Source organism: Eurosta solidaginis, chromosome 5, assembly GCF_040869045.1.
Source record: "Eurosta solidaginis isolate ZX-2024a chromosome 5, ASM4086904v1, whole genome shotgun sequence".
NCBI lineage: Eukaryota > Metazoa > Arthropoda > Insecta > Diptera > Tephritidae > Eurosta > Eurosta solidaginis.
This window is the reverse complement of record NC_090323.1, coordinates 253,238,124-253,251,969: the sequence shown is the minus strand read 5'-3', so window position 1 is coordinate 253,251,969 and position 13,846 is coordinate 253,238,124.

Here is a 13,846-nt window from a genome sequence, read left to right as displayed (position 1 = left end):
TAACAGTCGCCAATTGGGGGAACCAAGAAAGGTCAAATATTGCTCCAAATGTCTTTACCAGCTCTGTCAAGGTTTTCACTTTTCTCTGTTTACAAACTGCTGCAGCGTGTTCGTTCATCCGTATAACATGCCCTAGCTAGCGAAGCTTTTGGATTTTCAATCTCTTCACTATCGTCATGTCTGCGTAAAGCTCATATAGCTCATCATTATAGCTCCTTCGATACTCGCCGTCGATATCACGGATAGGACTATAAACCTTCCGGAAAACTTTGCTCTGGAATACTCCAAGAGCCATCCCATCTTCTCTAGACACCTTCCATGATTCCGAGCCATACATCAGGACAGGTATGATGAGTGACTTGTAGAGCGAGAATTTTGTTCGTCGAAAGAGGACTTTCAATTGCCTAAAGAAGCACTTGTTGGCAAGAGTTTTTCTCCGTTTGATTTTTAGGCCCACGTTGTTTTTGCTTTTAATGCTGCTTCCCAAATGAATGAAATCCTTCACGGTCTCGAATTTATATAAGTCAACAGTGACGTGGTTACAAAGGACACGATGACAGCAACTACTTCGTCTTGCCCAAAATTCGCTGTAAGACCCACTTTTTTATACTCAGCTGAGAAGAGCTCACAGAGTATATTAACTTTGTTCGCATAACGGTAATCCGTAATGGCATAAACTAATCGAGATAGATATAGACTTCTATATATCAAAAGGATCTGGGTGAAAAAAGAAATTCATTTAGCCATGTCCGACCGTCCGTACGTCTGTCTGTCTGTCTGTAAACACGATAACTTGAGTAAAATTGAGGTATCTTGATGAAACTTGGTATTTTGGTTCCTGGGCGCTCATCTCAGATCGCTATTTAAAATGAACGAAATCGGACTACAACCACGCCCACTTTTTCGATATCGAAAATTTCGAAAAACCGAATAAGTGCGATAATTCATTACCAAAGACGGATAAAGCGATGAAACTTGGTAGTTGCGTTGAACTTATGACACAGAATAGAAAATTAGTAAAAGTTTGGACAATGGGCGTGGCACCGCCCACTTTTAAAAGAAGGTAATTTAAAAGTTTTGCAAGCTGTAATTTGGCAGTCGTTGAAGATATCATGATGAAATTTGGTAGGCACGTTACTCCTATAACTATATGTGTGCTAAATAAAAATTAGCGAAATCGGATGACGAACACGCCCACTTAAAAAAATTTTTTGTTAAGTAAAATTTTAACAAAAAATTTTATATCTTTACAGTATAAAGTAAATTATGTAAACATTCGACTCCAGTAATGATATGGTGCAACAAAATGCAAAGATACAAGAAAATTTCAAAATGGGCGTAACTCCGCCCTTTTTCATTTAATTCGTCTAGAATACTTTTAATGCCATAAGTCAAAAAAAAATTTACCAATCCTTGTGAAATTTGATAGGGACATAGATTCTATGACGGTAACTGTTTTCTGTGAACTTGGGCGAAATCGGTTTGAAGCCACGCCCAGTTTTTTAACACAGTCGACCGTCTGTCCTTCCGCTCGGCCCTTAACACGATAACTTGCGCAAAAAACGATATATCTTAACTAAACTTAGTTCACGTACTTATCTAAAGTCACTTTATTTTGGTATAAAATATGGCCGAAATCCGACTATGACCACGCCCACTTTTCCGATATCGAAAATTGCTAAAAATGAAAAAAATGCCATAATTCTGTACCAAATATGAAAAAACAGATGAAACATGGTAATTGGATTGGTTTATTGACGCAAAATATAACTTTAGAAAAAACTTTGTAAAATGGGTGTGACACCTACCATATTAAGTAGAAGAAAATGAAAAAGTTCTGCAGGGCGAAATCGAAAGCCCTTGGAATCTTGGCAGGAATACTGTTCGTAGTATGACATATATATATATAGAAATTAGCGTTACCGGACAGAAGATGTTCTGGGTCACCCTGGTCCACATTTTGGTCGATATCTCGAAAACGCCTTCACATATACAACTAAGGGTTACTCCCTTTTAAAACCCTCATTAATACTTTATTTTGATACCCATATCGTACAAACATATTTTAGAGTCACCCCTGGTCCACCCTTATTGCGATATCTCGAAAAGGCGTCCACCTATAGAACTAAGGCCCACTACGTTTTAAATAATCATTAACACCTTTCATTTGAAACACATGTCATACAAACACATTCCAGGGTTACCCTAGGTTCATTTTGCTAAATGGTGATTTTCCCTTATTTTGTCTCCAAAGCTCTCAGCTGAGTATGTAATGTTCGGTTACACCCGAACTTAGCCTTCCTTACTTGTTATTCTTTATCTTATATCAACTCTTGCCGCCAGGTTTGAACAGCCGTGCGGGTATCCCATCATTACTTGGCACAATGTGATTCTTTAGCCGTGATACTGGATGCCTCGGAGTGTTTTTCATCATCGGCAATCGGGGTATCGGATTCATATTCCCCCACACTCTGTACGTCAGTTACCATGTCGCCGTTATCGTTTCTAGAGGAATCTGCCCCGGTCTTGAAACCTTTTGTCATTAAAAGAGCATGAAATATGTATGGTAAACCGAAAATAATAATAATAATATTTTTTCGCGATAAATATCCGGGGAGATAGAATGTGGTGTGTTAATGGGAGCATTAATTGGTCATCCTACACGTTTTAGGCCGACTCCATGTGCATCTGATAAGGCAGATAACTTTTTTGCTGAGAAACATTTCATGGCAAAAACACAATCGAAAGGTTTTCCAAGCCACCAAATCAATTTGATGTTAGTTGCTCGCGCGCTTTCAAAAAGTTGGAAAAAATATAGTCCGAAAATTGTATTTTTACTCCGGCGTAGTCGTTTACTCAGGTAACAGTTTAAGTACTCCGCACACTGGTAGCGAAACATGAGAGAAATGTAATAAATCGAAAAATTTCAAAAGCGCTACGTCATCAAACTTTTTTTTCAAATTCCATTACAAATACAACAATTCCAGAATGCGGGATCTTTGCTCATTCGATTATGATGTTACAAAACTGCACACTCAAAAGAATAAAAAAAAAATTAAAATTGCAGATTTTTCAACATTCTTCGAATATTCGAATTATTTTGAAAAGTTTTTGAGATTGGTATGCACAGTTACAATTAATTACATTATTCATTGAATATTTTCGAAAATTAACGAAATGAAGCAATTAAAGAAAATAATTTGCTAAGAGTGTTCACTGCTATTTTCGTGTTCCCAGCTCTAGGTTGTATGACCTCCGCTGCCCTTAAGTCCTAACTACGCTTTCCTTACTCCCAGCCAGCACAGTCTAAGAATGTTGATGTTTTGATTTTTTTTCATGAAATATACTCTCCGAAATCCTAAATATATAAATTTAAATTTAAGGCTTACGATCTAATACCCGAAAATCGTTGGACCAACGATATGGGATCTAAAGCTGCACTAAAAAGAAAGAAGTTAACAAATAATAAAGTTATAAACAAAATAGCCCACACATGGTCACAAAAGCTGTAACAAACACATCAGTCATCGGTCGCCGCTACCAAATCTCATAAATAATGAACATAAATGCTTGTTGCCGCAAAATCCCTTGAAGTCCTAATCACATTTCTCACACTTAAGACGATGTGAGAGTTTCCAACTGTGTGCGGTGCATGTACCACGTTTCATTTGAGTATGATATCATAAGTTCAAATTTAAATCACTAATTTTACTCAAGTCAACTCTTTTTTTTAGCTAACTTCATAGACAGGTATAAATGGTAGTGACGCATAGTTAAAATGAACCAGAGCTGGAGAACCGGGTTATTCAAGCAATCAAATGTTTAGGAAATTTGGAAGAATGAATTTGTTTTTTTTTTCCTAAAAATAGGCATTCGCACAGAAAATGAGCGGCCGTTCTACCTTATCGTTAACTAGAGTTTACCTATAGGAACAGAGAGTTTGCAGCTCTGAAGATGCTCCTCCCAATCGGTCTTTGAATTTAGTTTCGGTTGGTGGTTTGGCAGAACTTAAGTAATTCTACTAGCGAGTTTGGAACGGGCTAATCGATGAAAATATATAGGGAGAGCAGGAAGGAGCACATTTTTCATTCTTTTAAGACATCACAATAAGTGTTTTGGAAGTTAATGAAGGTTTGATGGATGTTCAAAAGCAAGTTTCGGCCTCGGTCCCAATCCATCGTAGCGTATGACTCCTTTGTGGACGATGAGGGTGTTTGGCGTACTTTGACATATTTTCTGACATTGTTGAGGACGTCTCCATCCATCGTGCTTAACCGTCCTGTGCGTAGATGGGTACCCGGGTACCTTTTGCATATTCAAAAGCCATTTGTAAATAATCTACAAATAGAAACAAGTTAAAATTTTGTGGCATCGTATGGGAATAAGTTTTCTACAAAAAGAGAAACAATTTTTTCAAATATAATTTCATTAAGATGGTTTTTTAATACATTAGTTTTTTATTACTAGTTCTCATGGCTGGGAGACCCAGGTACCACTAGTAGTTCTCACTTATGAACTGCCTTGCGGTACCCGTGTACCCAGCCATGCGAACTAAGAAGAAAAATTATTCATGAATAGGACGGTTAAAGTCGTATTAATTACTTGCTTTAAACGATCCGGTTCACTACTTTTGAACATTGTGGCCATCGTGAGTTGGGCGATGCGATCTGGCGTTTCGCTTAGTTGAAGGATGTTTTGCCTCTATCAGTTTGCCCTTTTAACTGCAGTCTATTTAAATGCGATAGGGAAACGGCCGTTACTTGTCTGTGCCCAACACCGACGAATTACTGAATGTCATTAAGTCGATGTCACAGTCTTATATGTTGTATACATAGCTCCATAGCAAGAGGCGACCAAAATTTTAGAAACATGCTTTCAGTTGGTGAGCTGTGATTATTTAGGAATCGCAGTCTTCTATATTCTGCGCTTATATACGGTGCACATGATGTGAAGTACAGAAGCCCATTTTGAGGCCCAAAACATCGCGTTCGGTGAAACCAGTCCAAACCCTTGATTTACTGTCAAGAGTGGGATGGAATTAAATTTTTTTTTAAGACAGACGCAATAGTACTAATCTCTTGGTTTGGAGCAAAGTTCGACGCCTAACTGGCCTCATTCTCTATTATGAAGCGAGCGTTCGTTTCGCTTCACAATTGCTTTCGCCTTTCTGTTTGACATTAAGTAAGAAACGTAAAGGCTGAACGAAAATGGTAGAGAATACCATTACTAGACGAAATCGTTGGAGGCAAATCGTTCATAGGAGCTATAGTTCGCAATATATAATGATTAAAAGCGATATCACTGGTAACTGTAGCGCAGATCTCTAAGCCCGTATGAATAAAACTAAACCGGATATAGAGGACTGCAGAGAGGGCTGTATAGTTACTACCGCGTTGCTCTGGCGAAAGCTGCATAGACAAGCATGAAGTGAGTCGATGATTCCACCTCATCATCATGCAGCTGCAGCAGTAATAATTTTCCTGCTAATCACTTCCGGCCAAAAGGAGTTCGTTCCCTTCTAGAGATAGTTTTTTTTTAGTTTTCGGTTCAATTGGATCTATGAAGGATGTATCCAAGGTCCCGATCGGTCTAATTGGAAACTATATTGTTTTTATAACTTAGATCACTATTATCTTATGTGGTATCACAACGGATCATCTTGCTTACCTACCAGCTGAAATATATGTATCACGTTCGTCTCATTTCCACATCTCCATAAGCTGCAAACCTAAATCCTTGCAGGATGGATTTCCCAAAGAGTGCAGGTATATTGGAGCATCGACGCTGCCTGGGAGTGAAGCTTCGAAAATTATTAAGCGAAAACCCCTGAACACGTTTTGAGGCACGAAATTGCATTGCCTTACTAGGATTACGCAACCAGACCCGAAACCAGTGCATATAAACTGCCTGTTTTTAATTGGACCCGGGAGTACTGACTCTGTTCATATTTATTCGAAGCCACGCATCACCAATTTCCATCAACTTTGTTGGTGGCCTTGTTAGGATGCAATAAATGGTATGAACCGTAAATGAGAAAAGAGCCCTAATAAAGAAAAATATAAAAAAAGTGGTCAAGATTGTAGGCAATTAATAAGACACTCTTACATGCTTAACGAAGTGCATGTGCAACGTAGTCAATGAGAACGCTAATCAGATGTGGCGAGAAAGGAAGAATTTATTTGGTGCTGGTGCGAAGAAAGGTCTCATACCTTAAAAAGGAACAAAAAAAATGCCACTAAATTTAAGTTTAAAGACCAAAATGCAGTGAGGAAAAAACGTACACATTTATGCACCAACAACATAATGCAACCATAACAATAACAACAACAACTACATTCATATATAATTTAAAATCCCACAAACGAGGTTAATAAAAAGCGCCGCACGCTTTTTGGTCACCAAAATCCCCCAAAACATTCATTGGGCATCAGCGGCCAATTGTCCAATGAAATGTGTATGGCTTATGTTATTTACACATACATACATATGAGTACGATTAAGAGCACCGTGCAGCGCCATTATATCGGTCACCAAAAAGCGTGGTCAAAAGACCACCGTAGAATTTGTTTGGCTATTCATTTATTCCAAACGCCAACAAAGCCAAGGTGACAGCATACGGCGGGAGAAAGAGCAGCTGTTGTGCTTAACTCTGCACGGTTGCACAGTGTTTAATTTTAAGTGACACTAGATTGCGCTGCTTCATTTTGTATGGACTTTAAACCCCACTTCTCTTCCATGTCAAGTAATAGTACTCACAATTCTCCGAGCAACGTTATGTGAAATGTACGAAAGCGAACAAACTTTTTTTAGGTGGATTTCGAATACGCACCAGTTGGTAGCAGCCATCTGTAGCTCTAACTCAATCGGCAGTTGAAGCCTCTGCAGGAAACTGAGTTTATACTCAGCTGCGAACTACTTTACGTAGCTGTTCTTAAAGCCCGTGCATTCATCCGACAGTCATATTTTTTGCGTCTGACGCGACTTAAACACCATAAGGTCTTCCGACATATGAGCACCAGAGAGCTCGTTCATGCTACGCGTCCCTAATATGGTCGCCGAACCTAAAAGAAACACAGTAATAGGTTAAATTCTTTCTTATCCAGAACCCCGACACAACCAATGTATGTTCTGCTTGAAACATGTCCCCATATGACAGTTACCCTCTTTTCAATTGCAATGTGGAGTCAGCGCCTCTTACACTCTTATCACTTTGGTCCAACAATGACGAAACAGCAAGTTTCCTCGGGCTCCCGTTAGATATGATATTATTAAAATTTGTAAGTGATCGCACCTCTTTTTAGGAAAAAACAAAAATAATAACGACAATCGGAAGAGAAGATTGGCCCTATCGAAGTTAGCGGTTGGTAGTTATGTATATTGGGCCAGGTTTCTATAATTGTATAATAGTACTATTTGGAGCTTTTTGACCGGCTTTCCTTTAAAATAGAACAAATGTTTACTTCTTCATCCTACGCGTTACGACGTTGTTTTGTGTCTTCCTCAGGGATTTCTATTTATTACACAAAAATGAAATTACCTTAATCATAAGACGATACAAACAGTTTTGAACATATAGGACTTACATCTTTTTGCTACTTAATGCACAAATTTTGTATTAAATTTAAATATGATATCAGTGGTAAGTACATAACAACCACACAATATAAAAGCACTGTCACATCATTCCGTCAAAAGCCAAACATTTAATGTGATGGCGCTTGCATACACGCAATTTATGCTATCAACATCGTCCCGATAATTTACAACTTTCGATATATTTTGTTTGTTTGCGCAGCCCTTCTAACGTCAACCATCTTCTTATTCTGTTCTCCAAGCCCAAAATCTTTACATTATCGAAATCAGCTGTGTGCTTGAAATCCGTCAGGTGCTGCCCTAAAGCTGTGGTGTTTTTGTTGTTTTTTGCGTCTAACCTGTGTTCATTTATTCTCGTGTTGACCGATCTTTTTGTTTGTCCTATGTATACCTTCACGCGGTTGGTTATTGATGAGTTAAATCGTCGATAAATTATAGGCTTTTATAGAAAAATTATAGATTATTTATCGAAAAATTATTGGTTACTTATCGAAAAGCTATCGATATACCAAAATATACCAAAAAAATATCCGCAAGTTGTCAAAATGCTATATACATATTATTGAAAAGATATCGATTATTTACATCACAAGGAAGGAAAAGAGAAAAGAAGGGAATGGAAAGAAAAGACTAGAAGTCAAAACCTAAGTCGAAACTGAAGCGGAATGGCATATAATCAGTTTTTTTTTGGAATTTGCTAACAATAAAATAGGTTATCGATAATAAAGTTTAGCAATGAGTTACTGATTAGTTATCGATTATTTACGAAAAAGTTGTCGATATGTTACCAAGAAGTTTTCGAAAAGCTATCATCGGTTATCGGCATTCCATCAGTTTTTGATTTTTAATCGACGCAATAGCGGTTTCTTTTTTGAAATTTTATACCAAATCGATGAAAGTAACCCCGTTATAATAGGCGAATATGAAACCAGTAAGAAACAGATGACTCGGTGATAACAAATCGATAGTTCTGAAACCATTATGTACTGTCGATATTAAGCCGATAATGAAACAATTACTGGTGTGTTTTGGTTACTACCGATTGTTGTTTAACTTCACCGACTGGACGAGTTCTAGTTAACTTAAAATAATAGTTTTCTAAACTTAAACCTGTATGTTTACTACACTGGGTCGATTTATTAAAAATTATCGCGCCATCGATGTTTCGATAGGATTTGGGCTCAGGAAAAAAAGTTCCACTACGCATACCCAAAGAAATAATTTTCGAACCTGCGAAAAAAATTGAGATAGGGTAAATTTTTCGACCAAAACACTCCCCAAAACCCAAAATTTTTTTTTTTTTTCAAAAAAATGTTATCGCCAACGTTTTCACAACAATTTTTTGGAAAAAAAAATATTTTTTTTTGGTTTTGGGGAGTGCTTTGGTCGAAAAATTGACCCTTTCGCAATTTTTTTTTTAATTATTTTTTAGGTATGCGTAGTGGAACTTTTCTTCCTGAGCCCAAATCCTATCGAAAAATCGATGGCGCGATATCGGTTAAATTTCGTCCATACAAATCGACCCAGGTAAATGTTTACACATCGACCTTTACGAGTATTTGGCCTTTTTTAAGCATCTGAGTTCACTAAAATTCAAATTTCTCCTAAAGACTACTAACCACAATACTTTATATTGTCTGTAGGTGGTGTTACCATGTGCAGTCAAGAAGAATATGATACCAATTGGGTATCACATATTTTTCACCTGAATAGTTGAATCTGGTTTTGATATAATTATAACGAATATCGGTCACTGTGCGCGGGCAGTCGGATCAGCGGCTTTGTGTTTGGGTTGCTCGGTATAATTTTGGTGATATTTATAAGTAATCACGTATGTACGATATTAATAAATACGAAGCGCTTACTTCTCCAAAATTCGGTTTCAAATTCGTTGCTGTTGAATTTGTTGCAGCTACGTAATTTCAATGTTGCAGGATTGCGAGCATATGTTGCATTGTTATTTTTTTGTTGCCTTGTATTTCAACAAAACAGATTCATTTGCTGCTGATGCTGCTATTGCTTGCAGCTATACAAATTAGATAAGGTTGTTGTGTCTGCGCCGTGTATAAAATATGTGGCACTGGCATGTGGCATAATTGGGCTTCCTTGTTGCTAATGTTGCATTGATGTTGTTGTGCAATGTACAAAGCTGTTTGTTGTTAGTGCTGTTATGCAGCAGCTTATTATCGCAACGATTTATCGCGTTCCATCTTTTATCAGCACCAAAAGGGGAAAACAAAAATCCCAAATGCGCTACACCGTTAGTTCAATGCTTATTCACGTTAATAACTGACAACCACCAACTGGGGGGCGCATATAAATTTACACTTTTTCTTTTATGTGTTGATCGCAGCGGGTCGGTCGGTCGTTAGAGCTGTTTTAGTATCGGTGTCATCATCAACATTGCCATTCAAATGTTTTTTTTTCTGCCTTTGTGGTGTTTCAATTAAGTTGCCGCGGCGCTGTGGTGTTGCAACTCTGTGTCACAACTGATTTTATATAGTGTTGTTGTTGTCGCATCAGCCGCACAGTCCAGCAGCTAACAAACTAAATAGCTGGTATCATTTTTTATAGTTACAAAAATCTTTCTGAGGCATTAAATTTGTTGATAAAAAATTGAGAAAATCTCTCACTATGACATCATCTTGTGTGGCCGTTTAATTTAGTTGTTGTTGGCCTCTTGTATTTTATTTAATAAAATCATTTTAAGTGTTCTAAAGGGTTTGGTCTCACATGTTGCATTGTTAGAAATACATTTTTTAATGTCGCCTGCCAGTGCAAGGTAAATAATGAAGACATAAACAAATGCCGACATTAACAAAATAAAGCAAAGTCGTTTATTCTTAAATTTCTATGGTTTTTTCCAAAAGTAATTTTTTGTATACTAAATTATACAGTAAGTAAAAAAAATGTGTCTAGTTAGTATAAATTGCTTTTGACTTAAGTAATCTGCTTTAAGAATGCGGTAGGTTAATGCGTGGCATTATTTTAATTGGATCTGAATTGGAAAATATGTCGCTGTGCTATAAGAATGTATCACGAACTTGAGATAATTTTAGTTGAGACAGAGTGATCGCTAGCTATACCATAATAAAACTATTAGAAGGCAACTCCATGCTCTCATCTCGGCGGCCATAATGGATTTTTCATTTTTAAAAAAGCTTAAAATCAACAAATAAAAATGTTGTATGTTTGAATTTTCCAAATACCAGATAAAAAAGTTTACAAAAAACATTCGAAATATGTTTTGAATTGTTAAGAATTCGGATTTCTGGCTTTGTTGTGGAGTTGGAGGATTGAATCCCCTTAGCAACTTGGGTGTGAATTTTTGTGACATATGTTTACTAGATCGTTATTTTTCCACGAGAGATGGAAAATGGATCGATGAAAAGCTACGGTGATGGACGTGCATTTCTCTAGAAATTGTGCCTTCATTTTCTGCGATGACTAAAAATGCGGTTTAATAACTGGTCCATTGAGCTGCATCAAGCAGTTGTCCGCCAAAATGTCTGCAACAACCTAATAGGCACTGCTTTTTCAGAGATCCACTGTATAATATAAGGCACTTCCGTGCATGCAGGTGGTGCTCGGGTGTTGTAAGGCGACTGTAGGGTTATCTACTTATAATAAATATACCTTGTTAAATTTAAAAGTTTATTATTTTAAGATTGTTTATGGTTAATTATCAAAAATTTTAAATATTTTCAGTCATCAAAAATATCTTTTAAAAAATTAAAGTTTAAATAAATTATTCAAAATTATATAGAAAATTATTATTTTCTATATCTGGCGACCCTACCAGCGATCCTTCTGACCTATACATATATTTCTCGATTTACGCGATAACAAAATTACGAAAATCCCGGATGAAATTTCGCTGTTGAAAAATCTAATAAAACTTCATTTTACAAATAATTCAATAACTAATCTACCATTGTCAATGACCTCCTTGGCACATTTAGTTAACTTGGCACATTTAGTTAATCGACGGCAATCCGATTGAATCCATACTACGCGTATTCTATGAACATTACGTGAACGTGCGTGTGCCTCTATCGAAAAACAACAACATTTTTATTAAAGTGATACAAATTCTTTATCATCGACATCATCGGCAATTTCATTTATACCAAATAGTTCATATAACATGAATGCAGATGGTTTGAGTAGCCCACGTCGTACAACTGACGACTGTAATGAGAATGCAATATTTCCCGATAAATACAAAATAGAGAAATACACAAACAGTTAATGTGACAATACAATATATTTCAACAATGCTTGATGAGGTATTCCAAACGGCATCAGAGGAGCATATTAGCTTGATACGTTAACTTATTTAAAAATCTTCCGAAACATTGCCTAAATCGCTTTAATTTTTCAAAAGCTATACTAAACTTGGTATGCTGAGAACGTTACGGGAGTTGAACATATGCAATAATCGTTGTGATCACATACAAAGCTGTCTTTATAAAACAAAAAATCCTATTAACCAGTGATAATGGTATCAATCATATATAGATACTTAAATCAAAAACTAAATATATATATATATGGGGTATTCCATCCCATTTCGACCAATTTTGAACCCGACCCCTTTAGAATTGGCTGAAAGTTTTTCTTCTTTTTCTAGTTTACGAAAGACGTTTTTCAGAATTTTTTCAAATTTTTTTATCCAACTCAAAAAAAGTTATGAATTTTTAAAAAAAGACCGTTTTTGTTTTCAAAATGCTATAACTTTTTCAAAAATTGACCGTTTGGGATCTTTTTTTTTTTTTAATTTGTTTTTGAATGTACTTTTCGGAAAAAATACAAACAAATTTTTAAAATTTTTCTTTATATCATATGTATTTAATTAGCGAGCTTTGCTCATACTGCTTTATACAATAGTTTTTGTAATTGATATAAGAGAAAAATTGTAAGTTTACAAACGGCGATGGTTACTAGGACATGTTTCTGCATTTCACTTCTTCATCAGCTAGCTTTTCGGGAGCTGAGCGTTGAACTCGAATCTTCAACATTCATACCAGTGCAAGCCTTTTAGCTGCTAAGCCATATGAATGTCCCGTTGTTCGCTGTACAATTGGTCTCTAAGAGTTGCCTTTTTGTTTATATTCCTTTTGATCACCATGTAGGCACATACACTCTGTATGTAGTTTATTCCTAATGGTGTGAATATGATTTTTTTTTCATTTTGCAGTTTTACGAGATTTTTCGAATTCCGCCATTTTTTTTTTTAATCAATTCTGCAATCATCCCCACTAATCCCGGAGTGGGCCGATTTTTTTTTATATTTTTTTTATTTAATTGAAAAAAAAAAAATTTCAAAAATAAAATTTTTTTTTTATCAATTTTATTTATATAACAACAAAATGTAAGAAAATGATTTTTAAGTATACCTTTCTTTATATATTATGATAATCTACAATTAAAATGACTCGCTTTCGCTGTCCAGCAACTGCATTAGGCCGGTATACACATACATTCGTATTCAGTAATTATCTACGTTTATTAAAATAATTTTTAGTAACGTAATTTAAAAAATTAATAATTAAAAAAATTAAAAATTTTTATTTTTGAAAACTTTTTTTTCAATTAAATAAAAAAAAAATATAAAAAAATCAACCCAATCCAGGATTAGTGGGGATGATTGCAGTATTGATTGAAGTTTTTATGAGAAAAAAAAAAAATGACGAAATTCGAAAAATCTCGAAAAACTGAAAAACTGAAAAATAAAAAAAAAATTTAAATTTTTTTTGTATTTTTTCCGAAAAGTGCATTTAAAACCCAAATTTAAAAAAAAAAGATCCCAAACGGTAAATTTTTGAAAAAGTTATAGCATTTTGAAAATAAAAACGGTGTTTTTTTTAAATTCATAATTTTTTTGAGTTGGATGAAAAAATTTGAAAAAATTCTGAAAAACGTCTTTCGTATGTTAGAAAAAGAAGAAAAACTTTCAGCCAATTCTAAATGGGTCGGGTTCAAAATTGGTCGAAATGGGATGGAATACCCCATATACATATATATGTTTAACATTACGAATTTTGGTCTACGACCACATTTATTTTATAATTGACACTAATACTAACTAGTCATATAGTCATATAACGTACAACAAAATATTTTATATATAATTTAAAAATATTAAAATAAATGTAACACATAAATTAGTAGTACCAGTGATCTTACCATTTAGTGAGCTATATTATTCAAAATTTGTGCATTTTTCGACAACTAATACTCATATTTTATT